Genomic DNA, 21894 nt, shown 5'->3' with positions numbered 1-21894 from the left:
CCGATTTGAACAAACTTGGACTCGTTTGAAAGCTACTGCCGGGCCATTGATCAAGTTCGAAGATCAAATGGCTGTGACTTTTGGTTCCGGAGATATGATGGTATAAGTGACGTAACCGACAAAAATCGTGCTATTTGAACGCGCTCAATTTTCTCAGAGATGGCTGAACCAATTTTAACAAACTTGGGCTCGTTTGAAAGCTACTGTCGGGCTATTGATCAAGTTCGAAGATCAAATGGTTGTGAGTTTTGGTTCCGGAGATATGATCGTATAAGTGACGTAACCGACAAAAAGCGTTGTATTTGAACGCGCTCAATTTTCTCAGAGATGGCTGATCCAATTTTAACAAACTTGGGCTCGTTTGAAAGCTACTGTCGGGCCGTTGATCAAGTTCGAAGATCAAATGGTTGTGACTTTTGGTTCCAGATATATGATGGTATAAGTGACGTAACCGACAAAACACGTTGATTTTTACCGCTCTTATATATATAAGGGTGCCAAAATTTTGGGATCAACTCTATTTTCGTAAAGTTCTAGTGCTCAAAAGTTTAAGCACCTCGAAAAAAGTCTTCATGCAAAATTTGACCTAAATCGGACATGCTTAAGGGGTGCTGCCCGGTGGTAAAGGTTTGGCAATTTTCGATCTTGAAAAAGCACCATAGGGGGGAGTACATGAAATTTCCAAAATCGAAATTTTTTTTTGATGCCAAAACTCTTAAAACTGCATAAAACATCGAAATTTAGTGTCATCTCGAAAAAAAATTTTTTTGAAAAAATCAACTTTCTGGGACTTAGAAAAATTTTCATATTTTTTCTAAGTCCCAAAAAGTCGATTTTTTCAAAAAAATTTTTTTTCGAGATGACACTAAATCTCGACGTTTCATGCAATTCTAAGCCTTTTGGCATCAAACATTTTTTTTCGATTTCGAAAATTTCATGTACTCCCCCCTATGGTGATTTTTCAAGATATATGAAAATTTCACTAAGTGGACTAAGAAGGCTTTTTGCCTTTCTCTATAGAAAGGTATTAGAATTGCTGGAAAAACCGACTTTCGAACGGAGCCTCGGAGACCCATAGTGTTATATACCATTCGACTCAGTTCGTCGAGATCGGAAAATGTCTGTGTGTGTGTGTGTGTGTGTGTATGTGTGTGTGTGTATGTGTGTGTGTGTGTATGTGTGTGCACTTTTCGAAGATATTTGAACGCGCTCAATTTTCTCAGAGATGGCTGAACCGATTTGAACAAACTTGGGCTCGTTTGAAAGCTACTGTCGGGCCATTGATCAAGTTCGAAGATCAAATGGCTGTGATTTTTGGTTCAGGAGATATGATTCTATAAGTGACGTAACCGACAAAAAGCGTTGTATTTGAACGCGCTCAATTTTCTCAGAGATGGCTGAACCGATTTGAACAAACTTGGGCTCGTTTGAAAGCTACTGTCGGGCCATTGATCAAGTTCGAAGATCAAATGGCTGTGATTTTTGGTTCCGGAGATATGATTCTATAAGTGACGTAACCGACAAAAAGCGTTGTATTTGAACGCGCTCAATTTTCTCAGAGATGGCTGATCCGATTTCAACAAACTTGGGCTCGTTTGAAAGCTACTGTCGTGCCATTGATCAAGTTCGAAGATCAAATGGTTGTGACTTTTGGTTCCAGAAATATGATTGTATAAGTGACGTAACCGACAAAACACGTTGATTTTTACCGCTCTTGTATATATAAGGGTGCCAAAATTTTGGGATCAACTCTATTTTCGTAAAGTTCTAGTGCTCAAAAGTTTAAGCACCTCGAAAAAAGCCTTCATGCAAAATTTGACCTAAATCGGACATGCTTAAGGGGTGCTGCCCGGTGGTAAAGGTTTGACAATTATCGATCTTGAAAAAGCACCATAGGGGGGAGTACATGAAATTTCCAAAATAAAAAATTTTTTTTGATGCCAAAACTCTTAAAACTGCATAAAACATCGAAATTTAGTGTTATCCCGAAAAAATTTTTTTTTGAAAAAATCAACTTTCTGGGACTTAGAAAAATTTTCATATTTTTTCTAAGTCCCAAAAAGTCGACTTTTTCAAAAAAATTTTTTTTCGAGATGACACTAAATCTCGACGTTTCATGCAATTCTAAGCCTTTTGGCATCAAAAATTTTTTTTCGATTTCGAAAATTTCATGTACTCCCTCCTATGGTGATTTTTCAAGATATATGAAAATTCCACTAAGTGGACTAAGAAGGGTTTTGCCTTTCTCTATAGAAAGGTATTAGAATTGCTGGAAAAACCGACTTTCGAACGGAGCCTCGGAGACCCATAGTGTTATATACCATTCGACTCAGTTCGTCGAGATCGGAAAATGTCTGTGTGTGTGTGTGTGTGTGTGTGTATGTGTGTGTGTGTGTATGTGTGTGCACTTTTCGAAGATATTTGAACGCGCTCAATTTTCTCAGAGATGGCTCAACCGATTTGAACAAACTTGGGCTCGTTTGAAAGCTACTGCCGGGCCATTGATCAAGTTCGAAGATAAAATGGCTGTGACTTTTGGTTCCGGAGATATGATTGTATAAGTGACGTAACCGACAAAAGGCGTTGAATTCGAACGCGCTCAATTTTCTCAGAGATGGCTGAACCGATTTTAACAAACTTGGGCTCGTTTGAAAGCTACTGCCGGGCCATTGATCAAGTTCGAAGATAAAATGGCTGTGACTTTTAGTTCCGGAGATATGATTGTATAAGTGACGTAACCGACAAAAAGCGTTGTATTTGAACGCGCTCAATTTTCTCAGAGATGGCTGAACCGATTTTCACAAACTTGGGCTCGTTTGAAAGCTACTGCCGGGCCATTGATCAAGTTCGAAGATCAAATGGCTGTGACTTTTGGTTCCGGAGATATGATTGTATAAGTGACGTAACCGACAAAAAGCGTTGTATTTGAACGCGCTCAATTTTCTCAGAGATGGCTGAACCGATTTGAACAAACTTGGACTCGTTTGAAAGCTACTGCCGGGCCATTGATCAAGTTCGAAGATCAAATGGCTGTGACTTTTGGTTCCGGAGATATGATGGTATAAGTGACGTAACCGACAAAAATCGTGCTATTTGAACGCGCTCAATTTTCTCAGAGATGGCTGAACCAATTTTAACAAACTTGGGCTCGTTTGAAAGCTACTGTCGGGCTATTGATCAAGTTCGAAGATCAAATGGTTGTGAGTTTTGGTTCCGGAGATATGATCGTATAAGTGACGTAACCGACAAAAAGCGTTGTATTTGAACGCGCTCAATTTTCTCAGAGATGGCTGATCCGATTTTAACAAACTTGGGCTCGTTTGAAAGCTACTGTCGGGCCGTTGATCAAGTTCGAAGATCAAATGGTTGTGACTTTTGGTTCCAGATATATGATGGTATAAGTGACGTAACCGACAAAACACGTTGATTTTTACCGCTCTTATATATATAAGGGTGCCAAAATTTTGGGATCAACTCTATTTTCGTAAAGTTCTAGTGCTCAAAAGTTTAAGCACCTCGAAAAAAGTCTTCATGCAAAATTTGACCTAAATCGGACATGCTTAAGGGGTGCTGCCCGGTGGTAAAGGTTTGGCAATTTTCGATCTTGAAAAAGCACCATAGGGGGGAGTACATGAAATTTCCAAAATCGAAATTTTTTTTTGATGCCAAAACTCTTAAAACTGCATAAAACATCGAAATTTAGTGTCATCTCGAAAAAAAATTTTTTTGAAAAAATCAACTTTCTGGGACTTAGAAAAATTTTCATATTTTTTCTAAGTCCCAAAAAGTCGATTTTTTCAAAAAAATTTTTTTTCGAGATGACACTAAATCTCGACGTTTCATGCAATTCTAAGCCTTTTGGCATCAAACATTTTTTTTCGATTTCGAAAATTTCATGTACTCCCCCCTATGGTGATTTTTCAAGATATATGAAAATTTCACTAAGTGGACTAAGAAGGCTTTTTGCCTTTCTCTATAGAAAGGTATTAGAATTGCTGGAAAAACCGACTTTCGAACGGAGCCTCGGAGACCCATAGTGTTATATACCATTCGACTCAGTTCGTCGAGATCGGAAAATGTCTGTGTGTGTGTGTGTGTGTGTGTGTGTATGTGTGTGTGTGTGTATGTGTGTGTGTGTGTATGTGTGTGCACTTTTCGAAGATATTTGAACGCGCTCAATTTTCTCAGAGATGGCTGAACCGATTTGAACAAACTTGGGCTCGTTTGAAAGCTACTGTCGGGCCATTGATCAAGTTCGAAGATCAAATGGCTGTGATTTTTGGTTCAGGAGATATGATTCTATAAGTGACGTAACCGACAAAAAGCGTTGTATTTGAACGCGCTCAATTTTCTCAGAGATGGCTGAACCGATTTGAACAAACTTGGGCTCGTTTGAAAGCTACTGTCGGGCCATTGATCAAGTTCGAAGATCAAATGGCTGTGATTTTTGGTTCCGGAGATATGATTCTATAAGTGACGTAACCGACAAAAAGCGTTGTATTTGAACGCGCTCAATTTTCTCAGAGATGGCTGATCCGATTTCAACAAACTTGGGCTCGTTTGAAAGCTACTGTCGTGCCATTGATCAAGTTCGAAGATCAAATGGTTGTGACTTTTGGTTCCAGAAATATGATTGTATAAGTGACGTAACCGACAAAACACGTTGATTTTTACCGCTCTTGTATATATAAGGGTGCCAAAATTTTGGGATCAACTCTATTTTCGTAAAGTTCTAGTGCTCAAAAGTTTAAGCACCTCGAAAAAAGCCTTCATGCAAAATTTGACCTAAATCGGACATGCTTAAGGGGTGCTGCCCGGTGGTAAAGGTTTGACAATTATCGATCTTGAAAAAGCACCATAGGGGGGAGTACATGAAATTTCCAAAATAAAAAATTTTTTTTGATGCCAAAACTCTTAAAACTGCATAAAACATCGAAATTTAGTGTTATCCCGAAAAAATTTTTTTTTGAAAAAATCAACTTTCTGGGAAAAATTTTCATATTTTTTCTAAGTCCCAAAAAGTCGACTTTTTCAAAAAAATTTTTTTTCGAGATGACACTAAATCTCGACGTTTCATGCAATTCTAAGCCTTTTGGCATCAAAAATTTTTTTTCGATTTCGAAAATTTCATGTACTCCCTCCTATGGTGATTTTTCAAGATATATGAAAATTCCACTAAGTGGACTAAGAAGGGTTTTGCCTTTCTCTATAGAAAGGTATTAGAATTGCTGGAAAAACCGACTTTCGAACGGAGCCTCGGAGACCCATAGTGTTATATACCATTCGACTCAGTTCGTCGAGATCGGAAAATGTCTGTGTGTGTGTGTGTGTGTATGTGTGTGTGTGTGTATGTGTGTGTGTGTATGTGTGTGCACTTTTCGAAGATATTTGAACGCGCTCAATTTTCTCAGAGATGGCTGAACCGATTTGAACAAACTTGGGCTCGTTTGAAAGCTACTGTCGGGCCATTGATCAAGTTCGAAGATCAAATGGCTGTGATTTTTGGTTCAGGAGATATGATTCTATAAGTGACGTAACCGACAAAAAGCGTTGTATTTGAACGCGCTCAATTTTCTCAGAGATGGCTGAACCGATTTGAACAAACTTGGGCTCGTTTGAAAGCTACTGTCGGGCCATTGATCAAGTTCGAAGATCAAATGGCTGTGATTTTTGGTTCCGGAGATATGATTCTATAAGTGACGTAACCGACAAAAAGCGTTGTATTTGAACGCGCTCAATTTTCTCAGAGATGGCTGATCCGATTTCAACAAACTTGGGCTCGTTTGAAAGCTACTGTCGTGCCATTGATCAAGTTCGAAGATCAAATGGTTGTGACTTTTGGTTCCAGAAATATGATTGTATAAGTGACGTAACCGACAAAACACGTTGATTTTTACCGCTCTTGTATATATAAGGGTGCCAAAATTTTGGGATCAACTCTATTTTCGTAAAGTTCTAGTGCTCAAAAGTTTAAGCACCTCGAAAAAAGCCTTCATGCAAAATTTGACCTAAATCGGACATGCTTAAGGGGTGCTGCCCGGTGGTAAAGGTTTGACAATTATCGATCTTGAAAAAGCACCATAGGGGGGAGTACATGAAATTTCCAAAATAAAAAATTTTTTTTGATGCCAAAACTCTTAAAACTGCATAAAACATCGAAATTTAGTGTTATCCCGAAAAAATTTTTTTTTGAAAAAATCAACTTTCTGGGAAAAATTTTCATATTTTTTCTAAGTCCCAAAAAGTCGACTTTTTCAAAAAAATTTTTTTTCGAGATGACACTAAATCTCGACGTTTCATGCAATTCTAAGCCTTTTGGCATCAAAAATTTTTTTTCGATTTCGAAAATTTCATGTACTCCCTCCTATGGTGATTTTTCAAGATATATGAAAATTCCACTAAGTGGACTAAGAAGGGTTTTGCCTTTCTCTATAGAAAGGTATTAGAATTGCTGGAAAAACCGACTTTCGAACGGAGCCTCGGAGACCCATAGTGTTATATACCATTCGACTCAGTTCGTCGAGATCGGAAAATGTCTGTGTGTGTGTGTGTGTATGTGTGTGTGTATGTGTGTGTGTGTGTATGTGTGTGCACTTTTCGAAGATATTTGAACGCGCTCAATTTTCTCAGAGATGGCTGAACCGATTTGAACAAACTTGGGCTCGTTTGAAAGCTACTGTCGGGCCATTGATCAAGTTCGAAGATCAAATGGCTGTGATTTTTGGTTCAGGAGATATGATTCTATAAGTGACGTAACCGACAAAAAGCGTTGTATTTGAACGCGCTCAATTTTCTCAGAGATGGCTGAACCGATTTGAACAAACTTGGGCTCGTTTGAAAGCTACTGTCGGGCCATTGATCAAGTTCGAAGATCAAATGGCTGTGATTTTTGGTTCCGGAGATATGATTCTATAAGTGACGTAACCGACAAAAAGCGTTGTATTTGAACGCGCTCAATTTTCTCAGAGATGGCTGATCCGATTTCAACAAACTTGGGCTCGTTTGAAAGCTACTGTCGTGCCATTGATCAAGTTCGAAGATCAAATGGTTGTGACTTTTGGTTCCAGAAATATGATTGTATAAGTGACGTAACCGACAAAACACGTTGATTTTTACCGCTCTTGTATATATAAGGGTGCCAAAATTTTGGGATCAACTCTATTTTCGTAAAGTTCTAGTGCTCAAAAGTTTAAGCACCTCGAAAAAAGCCTTCATGCAAAATTTGACCTAAATCGGACATGCTTAAGGGGTGCTGCCCGGTGGTAAAGGTTTGACAATTATCGATCTTGAAAAAGCACCATAGGGGGGAGTACATGAAATTTCCAAAATAAAAAATTTTTTTTGATGCCAAAACTCTTAAAACTGCATAAAACATCGAAATTTAGTGTTATCCCGAAAAAATTTTTTTTTGAAAAAATCAACTTTCTGGGACTTAGAAAAATTTTCATATTTTTTCTAAGTCCCAAAAAGTCGACTTTTTCAAAAAAATTTTTTTTCGAGATGACACTAAATCTCGACGTTTCATGCAATTCTAAGCCTTTTGGCATCAAAAATTTTTTTTCGATTTCGAAAATTTCATGTACTCCCTCCTATGGTGATTTTTCAAGATATATGAAAATTCCACTAAGTGGACTAAGAAGGGTTTTGCCTTTCTCTATAGAAAGGTATTAGAATTGCTGGAAAAACCGACTTTCGAACGGAGCCTCGGAGACCCATAGTGTTATATACCATTCGACTCAGTTCGTCGAGATCGGAAAATGTCTGTGTGTGTGTGTGTGTGTGTGTATGTGTGTGTGTGTGTGTATGTGTGTGTGTGTGTGTATGTGTGTGCACTTTTCGAAGATATTTGAACGCGCTCAATTTTCTCAGAGATGGCTGAACCGATTTGAACAAACTTGGGCTCGTTTGAAAGCTACTGTCGGGCCATTGATCAAGTTCGAAGATCAAATGGCTGTGATTTTTGGTTCAGGAGATATGATTCTATAAGTGACGTAACCGACAAAAAGCGTTGTATTTGAACGCGCTCAATTTTCTCAGAGATGGCTGAACCGATTTGAACAAACTTGGGCTCGTTTGAAAGCTACTGTCGGGCCATTGATCAAGTTCGAAGATCAAATGGCTGTGATTTTTGGTTCCGGAGATATGATTCTATAAGTGACGTAACCGACAAAAAGCGTTGTATTTGAACGCGCTCAATTTTCTCAGAGATGGCTGATCCGATTTCAACAAACTTGGGCTCGTTTGAAAGCTACTGTCGTGCCATTGATCAAGTTCGAAGATCAAATGGTTGTGACTTTTGGTTCCAGAAATATGATTGTATAAGTGACGTAACCGACAAAACACGTTGATTTTTACCGCTCTTGTATATATAAGGGTGCCAAAATTTTGGGATCAACTCTATTTTCGTAAAGTTCTAGTGCTCAAAAGTTTAAGCACCTCGAAAAAAGCCTTCATGCAAAATTTGACCTAAATCGGACATGCTTAAGGGGTGCTGCCCGGTGGTAAAGGTTTGACAATTATCGATCTTGAAAAAGCACCATAGGGGGGAGTACATGAAATTTCCAAAATAAAAAATTTTTTTTGATGCCAAAACTCTTAAAACTGCATAAAACATCGAAATTTAGTGTTATCCCGAAAAAATTTTTTTTTGAAAAAATCAACTTTCTGGGACTTAGAAAAATTTTCATATTTTTTCTAAGTCCCAAAAAGTCGACTTTTTCAAAAAAATTTTTTTTCGAGATGACACTAAATCTCGACGTTTCATGCAATTCTAAGCCTTTTGGCATCAAAAATTTTTTTTCGATTTCGAAAATTTCATGTACTCCCTCCTATGGTGATTTTTCAAGATATATGAAAATTCCACTAAGTGGACTAAGAAGGGTTTTGCCTTTCTCTATAGAAAGGTATTAGAATTGCTGGAAAAACCGACTTTCGAACGGAGCCTCGGAGACCCATAGTGTTATATACCATTCGACTCAGTTCGTCGAGATCGGAAAATGTCTGTGTGTGTGTGTGTGTGTGTGTGTGTGTGTATGTGTGTGTGTGTGTATGTGTGTGCACTTTTCGAAGATATTTGAACGCGCTCAATTTTCTCAGAGATGGCTCAACCGATTTGAACAAACTTGGGCTCGTTTGAAAGCTACTGCCGGGCCATTGATCAAGTTCGAAGATAAAATGGCTGTGACTTTTGGTTCCGGAGATATGATTGTATAAGTGACGTAACCGACAAAAGGCGTTGAATTCGAACGCGCTCAATTTTCTCAGAGATGGCTGAACCGATTTTAACAAACTTGGGCTCGTTTGAAAGCTACTGCCGGGCCATTGATCAAGTTCGAAGATAAAATGGCTGTGACTTTTAGTTCCGGAGATATGATTGTATAAGTGACGTAACCGACAAAAAGCGTTGTATTTGAACGCGCTCAATTTTCTCAGAGATGGCTGAACCGATTTTCACAAACTTGGGCTCGTTTGAAAGCTACTGCCGGGCCATTGATCAAGTTCGAAGATCAAATGGCTGTGACTTTTGGTTCCGGAGATATGATTGTATAAGTGACGTAACCGACAAAAAGCGTTGTATTTGAACGCGCTCAATTTTCTCAGAGATGGCTGAACCGATTTGAACAAACTTGGACTCGTTTGAAAGCTACTGCCGGGCCATTGATCAAGTTCGAAGATCAAATGGCTGTGACTTTTGGTTCCGGAGATATGATGGTATAAGTGACGTAACCGACAAAAATCGTGCTATTTGAACGCGCTCAATTTTCTCAGAGATGGCTGAACCAATTTTAACAAACTTGGGCTCGTTTGAAAGCTACTGTCGGGCTATTGATCAAGTTCGAAGATCAAATGGTTGTGAGTTTTGGTTCCGGAGATATGATCGTATAAGTGACGTAACCGACAAAAAGCGTTGTATTTGAACGCGCTCAATTTTCTCAGAGATGGCTGATCCGATTTTAACAAACTTGGGCTCGTTTGAAAGCTACTGTCGGGCCGTTGATCAAGTTCGAAGATCAAATGGTTGTGACTTTTGGTTCCAGATATATGATGGTATAAGTGACGTAACCGACAAAACACGTTGATTTTTACCGCTCTTATATATATAAGGGTGCCAAAATTTTGGGATCAACTCTATTTTCGTAAAGTTCTAGTGCTCAAAAGTTTAAGCACCTCGAAAAAAGTCTTCATGCAAAATTTGACCTAAATCGGACATGCTTAAGGGGTGCTGCCCGGTGGTAAAGTTTTGGCAATTTTCGATCTTGAAAAAGCACCATAGGGGGGAGTACATGAAATTTCCAAAATCGAAATTTTTTTTTGATGCCAAAACTCTTAAAACTGCATAAAACATCGAAATTTAGTGTCATCTCGAAAAAAAATTTTTTTGAAAAAATCAACTTTCTGGGACTTAGAAAAATTTTCATATTTTTTCTAAGTCCCAAAAAGTCGATTTTTTCAAAAAAATTTTTTTTCGAGATGACACTAAATCTCGACGTTTCATGCAATTCTAAGCCTTTTGGCATCAAACATTTTTTTTCGATTTCGAAAATTTCATGTACTCCCCCCTATGGTGATTTTTCAAGATATATGAAAATTTCACTAAGTGGACTAAGAAGGCTTTTTGCCTTTCTCTATAGAAAGGTATTAGAATTGCTGGAAAAACCGACTTTCGAACGGAGCCTCGGAGACCCATAGTGTTATATACCATTCGACTCAGTTCGTCGAGATCGGAAAATGTCTGTGTGTGTGTGTGTGTGTATGTGTGTGTGTGTGTATGTGTGTGTGTGTGTATGTGTGTGCACTTTTCGAAGATATTTGAACGCGCTCAATTTTCTCAGAGATGGCTGAACCGATTTGAACAAACTTGGGCTCGTTTGAAACTACTGTCGGGCCATTGATCAAGTTCGAAGATCAAATGGCTGTGATTTTTGGTTCAGGAGATATGATTCTATAAGTGACGTAACCGACAAAAAGCGTTGTATTTGAACGCGCTCAATTTTCTCAGAGATGGCTGAACCGATTTGAACAAACTTGGGCTCGTTTGAAAGCTACTGTCGGGCCATTGATCAAGTTCGAAGATCAAATGGCTGTGATTTTTGGTTCCGGAGATATGATTCTATAAGTGACGTAACCGACAAAAAGCGTTGTATTTGAACGCGCTCAATTTTCTCAGAGATGGCTGATCCGATTTCAACAAACTTGGGCTCGTTTGAAAGCTACTGTCGTGCCATTGATCAAGTTCGAAGATCAAATGGTTGTGACTTTTGGTTCCAGAAATATGATTGTATAAGTGACGTAACCGACAAAACACGTTGATTTTTACCGCTCTTGTATATATAAGGGTGCCAAAATTTTGGGATCAACTCTATTTTCGTAAAGTTCTAGTGCTCAAAAGTTTAAGCACCTCGAAAAAAGCCTTCATGCAAAATTTGACCTAAATCGGACATGCTTAAGGGGTGCTGCCCGGTGGTAAAGGTTTGACAATTATCGATCTTGAAAAAGCACCATAGGGGGGAGTACATGAAATTTCCAAAATAAAAAATTTTTTTTGATGCCAAAACTCTTAAAACTGCATAAAACATCGAAATTTAGTGTTATCCCGAAAAAATTTTTTTTTGAAAAAATCAACTTTCTGGGACTTAGAAAAATTTTCATATTTTTTCTAAGTCCCAAAAAGTCGACTTTTTCAAAAAAATTTTTTTTCGAGATGACACTAAATCTCGACGTTTCATGCAATTCTAAGCCTTTTGGCATCAAAAATTTTTTTTCGATTTCGAAAATTTCATGTACTCCCTCCTATGGTGATTTTTCAAGATATATGAAAATTCCACTAAGTGGACTAAGAAGGGTTTTGCCTTTCTCTATAGAAAGGTATTAGAATTGCTGGAAAAACCGACTTTCGAACGGAGCCTCGGAGACCCATAGTGTTATATACCATTCGACTCAGTTCGTCGAGATCGGAAAATGTCTGTGTGTGTGTGTGTGTGTGTGTATGTGTGTGTGTGTGTATGTGTGTGTGTGTGTATGTGTGTGCACTTTTCGAAGATATTTGAACGCGCTCAATTTTCTCAGAGATGGCTGAACCGATTTGAACAAACTTGGGCTCGTTTGAAAGCTACTGTCGGGCCATTGATCAAGTTCGAAGATCAAATGGCTGTGATTTTTGGTTCAGGAGATATGATTCTATAAGTGACGTAACCGACAAAAAGCGTTGTATTTGAACGCGCTCAATTTTCTCAGAGATGGCTGAACCGATTTGAACAAACTTGGGCTCGTTTGAAAGCTACTGTCGGGCCATTGATCAAGTTCGAAGATCAAATGGCTGTGATTTTTGGTTCCGGAGATATGATTCTATAAGTGACGTAACCGACAAAAAGCGTTGTATTTGAACGCGCTCAATTTTCTCAGAGATGGCTGATCCGATTTCAACAAACTTGGGCTCGTTTGAAAGCTACTGTCGTGCCATTGATCAAGTTCGAAGATCAAATGGTTGTGACTTTTGGTTCCAGAAATATGATTGTATAAGTGACGTAACCGACAAAACACGTTGATTTTTACCGCTCTTGTATATATAAGGGTGCCAAAATTTTGGGATCAACTCTATTTTCGTAAAGTTCTAGTGCTCAAAAGTTTAAGCACCTCGAAAAAAGCCTTCATGCAAAATTTGACCTAAATCGGACATGCTTAAGGGGTGCTGCCCGGTGGTAAAGGTTTGACAATTATCGATCTTGAAAAAGCACCATAGGGGGGAGTACATGAAATTTCCAAAATAAAAAATTTTTTTTGATGCCAAAACTCTTAAAACTGCATAAAACATCGAAATTTAGTGTTATCCCGAAAAAATTTTTTTTTGAAAAAATCAACTTTCTGGGACTTAGAAAAATTTTCATATTTTTTCCAAGTCCCAAAAAGTCGACTTTTTCAAAAAAATTTTTTTTCGAGATGACACTAAATCTCGACGTTTCATGCAATTCTAAGCCTTTTGGCATCAAAAATTTTTTTTCGATTTCGAAAATTTCATGTACTCCCTCCTATGGTGATTTTTCAAGATATATGAAAATTCCACTAAGTGGACTAAGAAGGGTTTTGCCTTTCTCTATAGAAAGGTATTAGAATTGCTGGAAAAACCGACTTTCGAACGGAGCCTCGGAGACCCATAGTGTTATATACCATTCGACTCAGTTCGTCGAGATCGGAAAATGTCTGTGTGTGTGTGTGTGTGTGTGTGTGTGTGTGTGTGTGTGTGTGTGTGTGTATGTGTGTGTGTGTGTATGTGTGTGCACTTTTCGAAGATATTTGAACGCGCTCAATTTTCTCAGAGATGGCTCAACCGATTTGAACAAACTTGGGCTCGTTTGAAAGCTACTGCCGGGCCATTGATCAAGTTCGAAGATAAAATGGCTGTGACTTTTGGTTCCGGAGATATGATTGTATAAGTGACGTAACCGACAAAAGGCGTTGAATTCGAACGCGCTCAATTTTCTCAGAGATGGCTGAACCGATTTTAACAAACTTGGGCTCGTTTGAAAGCTACTGCCGGGCCATTGATCAAGTTCGAAGATAAAATGGCTGTGACTTTTAGTTCCGGAGATATGATTGTATAAGTGACGTAACCGACAAAAAGCGTTGTATTTGAACGCGCTCAATTTTCTCAGAGATGGCTGAACCGATTTTCACAAACTTGGGCTCGTTTGAAAGCTACTGCCGGGCCATTGATCAAGTTCGAAGATCAAATGGCTGTGACTTTTGGTTCCGGAGATATGATTGTATAAGTGACGTAACCGACAAAAAGCGTTGTATTTGAACGCGCTCAATTTTCTCAGAGATGGCTGAACCGATTTGAACAAACTTGGACTCGTTTGAAAGCTACTGCCGGGCCATTGATCAAGTTCGAAGATCAAATGGCTGTGACTTTTGGTTCCGGAGATATGATGGTATAAGTGACGTAACCGACAAAAATCGTGCTATTTGAACGCGCTCAATTTTCTCAGAGATGGCTGAACCAATTTTAACAAACTTGGGCTCGTTTGAAAGCTACTGTCGGGCTATTGATCAAGTTCGAAGATCAAATGGTTGTGAGTTTTGGTTCCGGAGATATGATCGTATAAGTGACGTAACCGACAAAAAGCGTTGTATTTGAACGCGCTCAATTTTCTCAGAGATGGCTGATCCGATTTTAACAAACTTGGGCTCGTTTGAAAGCTACTGTCGGGCCGTTGATCAAGTTCGAAGATCAAATGGTTGTGACTTTTGGTTCCAGATATATGATGGTATAAGTGACGTAACCGACAAAACACGTTGATTTTTACCGCTCTTATATATATAAGGGTGCCAAAATTTTGGGATCAACTCTATTTTCGTAAAGTTCTAGTGCTCAAAAGTTTAAGCACCTCGAAAAAAGTCTTCATGCAAAATTTGACCTAAATCGGACATGCTTAAGGGGTGCTGCCCGGTGGTAAAGGTTTGGCAATTTTCGATCTTGAAAAAGCACCATAGGGGGGAGTACATGAAATTTCCAAAATCGAAATTTTTTTTTGATGCCAAAACTCTTAAAACTGCATAAAACATCGAAATTTAGTGTCATCTCGAAAAAAAATTTTTTTGAAAAAATCAACTTTCTGGGACTTAGAAAAATTTTCATATTTTTTCTAAGTCCCAAAAAGTCGATTTTTTCAAAAAAATTTTTTTTCGAGATGACACTAAATCTCGACGTTTCATGCAATTCTAAGCCTTTTGGCATCAAACATTTTTTTTCGATTTCGAAAATTTCATGTACTCCCCCCTATGGTGATTTTTCAAGATATATGAAAATTTCACTAAGTGGACTAAGAAGGCTTTTTGCCTTTCTCTATAGAAAGGTATTAGAATTGCTGGAAAAACCGACTTTCGAACGGAGCCTCGGAGACCCATAGTGTTATATACCATTCGACTCAGTTCGTCGAGATCGGAAAATGTCTGTGTGTGTGTGTGTGTGTGTGTGTGTGTATGTGTGTGTGTGTATGTGTGTGTGTGTGTATGTGTGTGCACTTTTCGAAGATATTTGAACGCGCTCAATTTTCTCAGAGATGGCTGAACCGATTTGAACAAACTTGGGCTCGTTTGAAAGCTACTGTCGGGCCATTGATCAAGTTCGAAGATCAAATGGCTGTGATTTTTGGTTCAGGAGATATGATTCTATAAGTGACGTAACCGACAAAAAGCGTTGTATTTGAACGCGCTCAATTTTCTCAGAGATGGCTGAACCGATTTGAACAAACTTGGGCTCGTTTGAAAGCTACTGTCGGGCCATTGATCAAGTTCGAAGATCAAATGGCTGTGACTTTTGGTTCCGGAGATATGATTGTATAAGTGACGTAACCGACAAAAAGCGTTGTATTTGAACGCGCTCAATTTTCTCAGAGATGGCTGAACCGATTTTAACAAACTTGGGCTCGTTTGAAAGCTACTATCGCAGCATTGATCAAGTTCGAAGATCAAATGGCTGTGACTTTTGGTTCCTGAGATATGATTGTATAAGTGACGTAACCGACAAAAAGCGTTGTATTTGAACGCGCTCAATTTTCTCAGAGATGGCTGATCCGATTTTAACAAACTTGAGCTCGTTTGAAAGCTACTGTCGTGCCATTGATCAAGTTCGAAGATCAAATGGTTGTGACTTTTGGTTCCAGATATATGATTGTATAAGTGACGTAACCGACAAAACACGTTGATTTTTACCGCTCTTATATATATAAGGGTGCCAAAATTTTTGGATCACCTCTATTTTCGTTAAGTTCTAGTGCTCAAAAGTTTAAGCACCTCGAAAAAAGCCTTCATGCAAAATTTGACCTAAATCGGACATGCTTAAGGGGTGCTGCCCGGTGGTAAAGGTTTGACAATTTTCGATCTTGAAAAAGCACCATAGGGGGGAGTACATGAAATTTCCAAAATCGAAAATTTTTTTTGATGCCAAAACTCTTAAAACTGCATAAAACATCGAAATTTAGTGTCATCTCAAAAAAAAATTTTTCATATTTTTTTCTAAGTCCCAAAAAGTCGATTTTTTCAAAAAAAAATTTTTTTCGAGATGACACTAAATCTCGACGTTTCATGCAATTCTAAGCCTTTTGGCATCAAATTTTTTTTTCGATTTCGAAAATTTCATGTACTCCCCCCTATGGTGATTTTTCAAGATATATGAAAATTTCACTAAGTGGACTAAGAAGGCTTTTTTTAGATTAGCATCACTGTTCTCCTACAAATAGGCAACGCAAATGTCAAGCACTAGTTTGGAAAAATGATGCTGACTGTGTGACATAAACACTGAAGCATGCTTTTGTGAACTACTCGAATCAATCTGAATCAATTGGTGTCAAAATTAGTATCCAAAATTATTTAATAAAAGTATGAAACATATTTTCATGAGACTGTTATGAAAGAAGAGAAAGGCATTATCACTAATTTCTCGTCATTTTCGTCTATTTTGAGCCAATGAAAATGACTTTTGTTAGTTCTGATAATGAGAGTTTAAATTTACAAACTGCAAGTTTCCATTTGTACTGAATTGTATTCAAGTTTAACTATATAACATAAAACCGAAGTATTTGCAGAAGATCGGATAGAATGTTTTTGATTTAAAAACAGTCTAACAAATCGTTTGCATATAGTTTTAATGACAGCAGGGAACTCGTACCGTTTTACCCCATTTTTTCTTGTTGTAATATTCAGTCGAAATTCAATCTACAATTCAGAAGCAGATCCAATACAATCTATCAATATTGGTCCATATAACGTAGAAAACTTCAGCAATCCAAATTCCAATCAATGGGAATGGCAGTACTGGTCATTTTAACCCATTTTACCCCAAGTTATTTCATAAATCGTATCATCGGTTAAACTTTCTATCGCATTCCGAAAGGAGGCTGACTGTGGTTGATTAAAATCGAAATTAATTAAATGAATTAAAATTGATATTACGCAGAAAACCCTTAAAAGTAGATTACAAAGAGATTCCGCATTGATTCTGCTTCAGGATTGTATAGCAAAATTAGACTTAACATTAAGTTGGAGGGGAAATTGAGGTAAAACGATGTGGCACGATTCATGGAGCATGGAAACTATCTGGTAATTAATTTGTGGGGTTGTATGACGTGCGAGTTATACGAATGCAACTACGTAAGGCAATTCCATCTTAGATCACTTGTGGTCAAAGTGGGATACATCCGTGTAAAACGCTGATTATCTATGAAAATCTACCCACTATGATCAACCCTGCACTGACACTGCGAAAAATACATCTTCAACCATAGACAAGGACAACCGCTCAACCAGGGATGCCAGGTTCACAGATTAATCTGTGTTTCACAGATTTTCAATTTTCAACACAGATTTTAAAAACGACACAGATTTTCACAGATTCTGGAAAAAATCACAGATTTTCACAGATTTTTGAAATCGAGCACAGTTTAGCACCAAAAAGTGGTTATGGCACGGAAAATGGGCACAGATTTTCACAGACAGGTTTTTGGCTTGATTACAGATTTTTAAAAAAATGACATGGCATCCCTGCGCTCAACAACGGTAACTAGTGAACGCAGTACTCCTGTTTCATAAACACTTTCACCGTCCAACCAACTATCAACCGCAATCAATGTACAAAGCACATCTACAGCACCAACATTAGCCAACAAAAATATGGCTCAATCGGCCAAGTAAAGCTTATCCGAAAATTGGCCTGAATAAAATTTTTTATGAAAATATAACATATAAAAGACAACAACCTATTTTAATCATCCGTCGGTGTAATGGCTTTTCTCATAAGCGAGTATATTACAAAACGATTTTTCAAGGAAAGTGTTTGAAATCTTTGTGTAAAATTACAAAACAACATTTTACTATCAATTTGAATACTACGCTGAAGATGAATGAACACAGACTATCATTTCATATCCCTATCTGACTAACCCATTATTTCGAGCTTGGAGCACAGCTCTGTCTAAAATTGAATAACAATCAATAGGACAATAGAACCTTCCATTTTAATCTATGTTTGAGCACACCGGTTATTAAATCATCTCGGAGATCCTTCTGATCGCTACTGTTAGGCTATTTAAGCCGTGTATCGGAAATCAACGTTGAGAACTTCTATTTAAACATGGGAGAATGAAACTTCTGTTAATCAATCTGCCAAATCACTATCGTATATGAAAAACCAAATTGAACTTCATTTCAAAGTTTTTGGAATGCCACTTCCGGAACCGGACTTGGCCAAACACTAACAAGATGGATATCAAGATTTCATAAGTAAAAATTTAATTAGTTTTGAGACTAGTTTGGAAGATTTCGTCGCATGTAACTTCCGGATCGGATAAAAGTCAATAGCAACCGATGAGACCATAAGACCTCTTTTTTCAATCTGAGTTACTGAATTTTTGATTTGATTTTTGATAAATGGAGTTGTACCCCAACTTCCGATGCCTTTCGAGCTGGAGTCCTGGGATCGGTATATATGAGTTTGTTAATAAGATATGCAAAATCGAAGAGATTTGAGGTCAGTTCGTATAATATTATAATCTTCGTTCATACGCGAAAGTCTTTTTGTATGTGGAGGGCGAGTGCATATCTTCGGCAATCCCCAATAACCAAAACGCAAAATTTCGGAGATCCACAATCCACACAAAAAAAACTTCATATATTTTTAGATCTATATAATATAAAAATCAAATTATCGCAGGCAAACTCCCTGAAAAAAACGAATGAAAAGAAAACGTATAAAAAACGCAGACCTTCGGAAATCCGCATAAAAAATCGCCTATCTTCGGAAACTTGCATAAACAAGACTTCAGTGTATGACAGTTTGAATTGGAAGTCACTCATCATTTTGCAAATCCGAAATCGGTAATTAAATCTGGATAAATTTCAACAAACAAAGGCAAAGAGGGAGACTTTTTGATGTTGACAAATTGAATCGAATGGCATGTGTCAGGCTTTTGCTGAAAAGTAAGTTTACACAACTATATGAGTTTGGATAGACTTTCTATGTGAGAAAGGACAAAAGAATTGTTGGAAAACTTTTGTGGCGCACCAATTAAACTGCCATTTTCAGCTGTTGAACTCTCGAAAAAAACCTTTTTTCTCATTCTCGCACCCCAACTGGGTTTGATTCCCTATCTCATGGAGTCGGAAAAATTTTTTTTTTGAGTCCAAGGGGAGAATGGCCTTAATGTAAAAACTTCTATAATCAGAAAAAAGAAGAAAAGCCTCATTTTCAGTAACGTTTGTCTTGGTAGTAACATGAGCCAAATCAGTGATTCTTTTTGATGAAATATTGGTAGATTTATTATTTTGATAGCTATGGAAAACTCAACGAAAGCTGAGTAAAAACTACTGAAGTGGCCACTCTATTTTTCGCGAGGTAACCGATTTTGCTTTTATAGATCATGTATCCACAAATATTTCGTCGATTTTTTTGTAATTTTTATAATATTTTTAGTTACATTTAGATAACTTTTTATTGTCATGTATCCTGTAACTACAGTGTTTATTAGAATTGCACAATGCTTTGCGAATTGATAAAAAACTATTTTTGTCTCAAAATTAAGCACAAAATTAAAAAAATGTGAAATTTAACCAATTTTTTACTAATAAATTTTCTTCTTTTTCTTTCTTCTGGTTGGCGTAACCTCACTTTAGATGACGCCGATTTGATGGCACAGTAACTTAGGCTATATTGCCAGTTAATTTTCGTTTATAGCCCAATGGGCTTTCTTTTCACTCGACTACAAGCGAAAATCTCGCTGTGTGGCTATGTTGAGCCGTCAAAGTACGGATGAAATCTCCCCTTTGTCGTGAAATACTCGAGTTTTCTCCGCACGATACAACGTGCTCACTCGTTGAGAATTTCATCGGAAGTGATTAACAAATTTTAAACAAACATTTGTATAACATTTTACTACCTGAACGCAACACAAATCGCAGTTTGTTGTGAAAATAATGGTAAAAAGTTTAATCAAGTTTGACGTTACTTCAAAAACAGTTCTTTACCAATTCGCAAAGTTTCGAGAATCAGTTTTAGGATACATTATAATAAAATCTTATATCTGTGCCAGGAACGAAAAACAGTAATATTATGAACATGTTTGTAGATACATGAACTGTAAAATAAAAACAGTTATTGTCAAATCGGTCACCTAGCAAAAAATTTGCTTCAGAAATTTTTACTCAGATACAATAAATCGAAATGCGGAAAATCTGCATGGAACCAAATACATTCAGTAAACGCATAGTTTTGGTACCCAACATCCTTGTTTTATTCCAATTAGTAGTGTAATGAAGCAATTTTTATGATCTATTACTGTTGAATTCTATATATACATTATAAAACTACAAATAAGAATAGACTGGGGCTTCGTTTTAAATATTTCTTTCGTTTTTTTTGCATCGTTGTTGTACTACATTCTTACCTAGGATATTCTCAAAAGTTAGGCTAGAGTCAAAATTTTAACTGATGATGCAAATTGGTCTTTTTTGGTATGAAGAATGATGCTTATACAAAATTTGAACATAAGCAAAAAATACAAAATATTTTTTTTTATTTTAAACATAATTTCTATGAATCTAATAGCATTAGCATTTTTCGTTTCAAACGGAATAGCATTTCGTTTTGAAAAGATTGATATCGAATCATTTGAACATTATTTCTGTTCAATATGTATTCAAATATAAAGTGGTTATGGAAATATGCTTTGGTTCTTAAATGGGAATATGTACTCATTGAAATTATTTACAGAAACAGTTCTAATTGAATAATATTTGTACCTATCTCCTCAGTATTTCTTTATATTCTTCGGATTTCGTTGTTCTGAAACATTCAACTTTAAACCGAGAAATTTACTTGAGAACATCTATTTTTTTTAGAATTATATCTTGACACTATATTCGGGGTTTGGAACTCGAACAAATAAAACTTTCAGTTTGCCATACAATCAATGACGAAATTTTGTACATTTGAAATTATCTTGAACTTATTGAAGAATTAAAAAAAAAATCAAAAGTTGAAGGATGAATTAAACTGAAAAATAAGTCTTAATCATTATGGCGAAAATATAATCCATATTCAGATTAAACTAATTAAATAGTTAATTTATTCAGAAAATATTTAATTCATTGTCATCTGTTTCGGAAACAATCGTAGACTTTAAATATTTAAAGGGATCGTTTCATTGAAGATCGATGTAAAACATCCAAACGTAAAATCCGGACAAAAGAAAGGAAATGCGAGAACCGTTATACTCACCCTTTGTGTTAGTTTTTCATTCATAAAATACTAAATCCGACTCGAAGGTTCAGTTCCAATTAGAATCCTGATTTGAGTAAACTACGAAACCGAACACTTCAGGTCACAGTCACTGCACAAGCACCAATTATTTAGATGCTCCACCAATCAGAACTTGCCATTTGACGATAGCAAACACAACTTTAATTTAAAACCCGTACGAATATCCTGATTTGGACCGATTTCACTAATCGTTACACATAGAAAACGCAACACATATTCGAATGGAAAACCTATTTCCTCACTGTAATCCACTCTCGTGAGCCGCGTACGCTTACTATCTGTCAACCGAACCGCACGAGTGATAAAAGGCAACTGAATGATGCTTTTGCGTCCCCAAGTCTGTTATCCGCTAGTTTTTGCTCTTCTTTTGTCGGCTGAAGAAGGCCTTTTTGGGCTCTCACTGGCGGTTCCGGATCGCGTTCAGATATGCGGGTGAACACAGCTGTAGTGCAAAAGTTCTTCGCCTTTCTCGTCATTACACTTCTATCACTAGAACTTTTTTTCTTGCGCGAGAGAACGAGCATTTAATGAGAGTTGGTGAGATACTGCTGCGGTCGATGTAAAGCAGATCTTTGAGAAAAAAA

At 37.2% G+C, this 21894-nt stretch overlaps 1 protein-coding gene across 1 annotated transcript in view; it reads right to left on the bottom strand.

Moving 5' to 3' along the window:
• The window catches only part of LOC131427255 (uncharacterized), a 133457-nt gene extending 111855 nt beyond the window's left edge, over positions 1-21602 (bottom strand). Inside the window, exon 1 of the mRNA XM_058590269.1 lies at positions 21269-21602. The gene's annotated coding sequence lies outside the window, so the exon portion shown is untranslated. The remainder of the gene's footprint in view (positions 1-21268) is intronic.
• Between the last annotated feature and the right edge of the window lie 292 nt (positions 21603-21894).

Source organism: Malaya genurostris, chromosome 2 (assembly GCF_030247185.1).
Source record: "Malaya genurostris strain Urasoe2022 chromosome 2, Malgen_1.1, whole genome shotgun sequence".
Classification (NCBI taxonomy): domain Eukaryota; kingdom Metazoa; phylum Arthropoda; class Insecta; order Diptera; family Culicidae; genus Malaya; species Malaya genurostris.
This window is presented reverse-complemented; position numbering and strand designations above follow the sequence as displayed.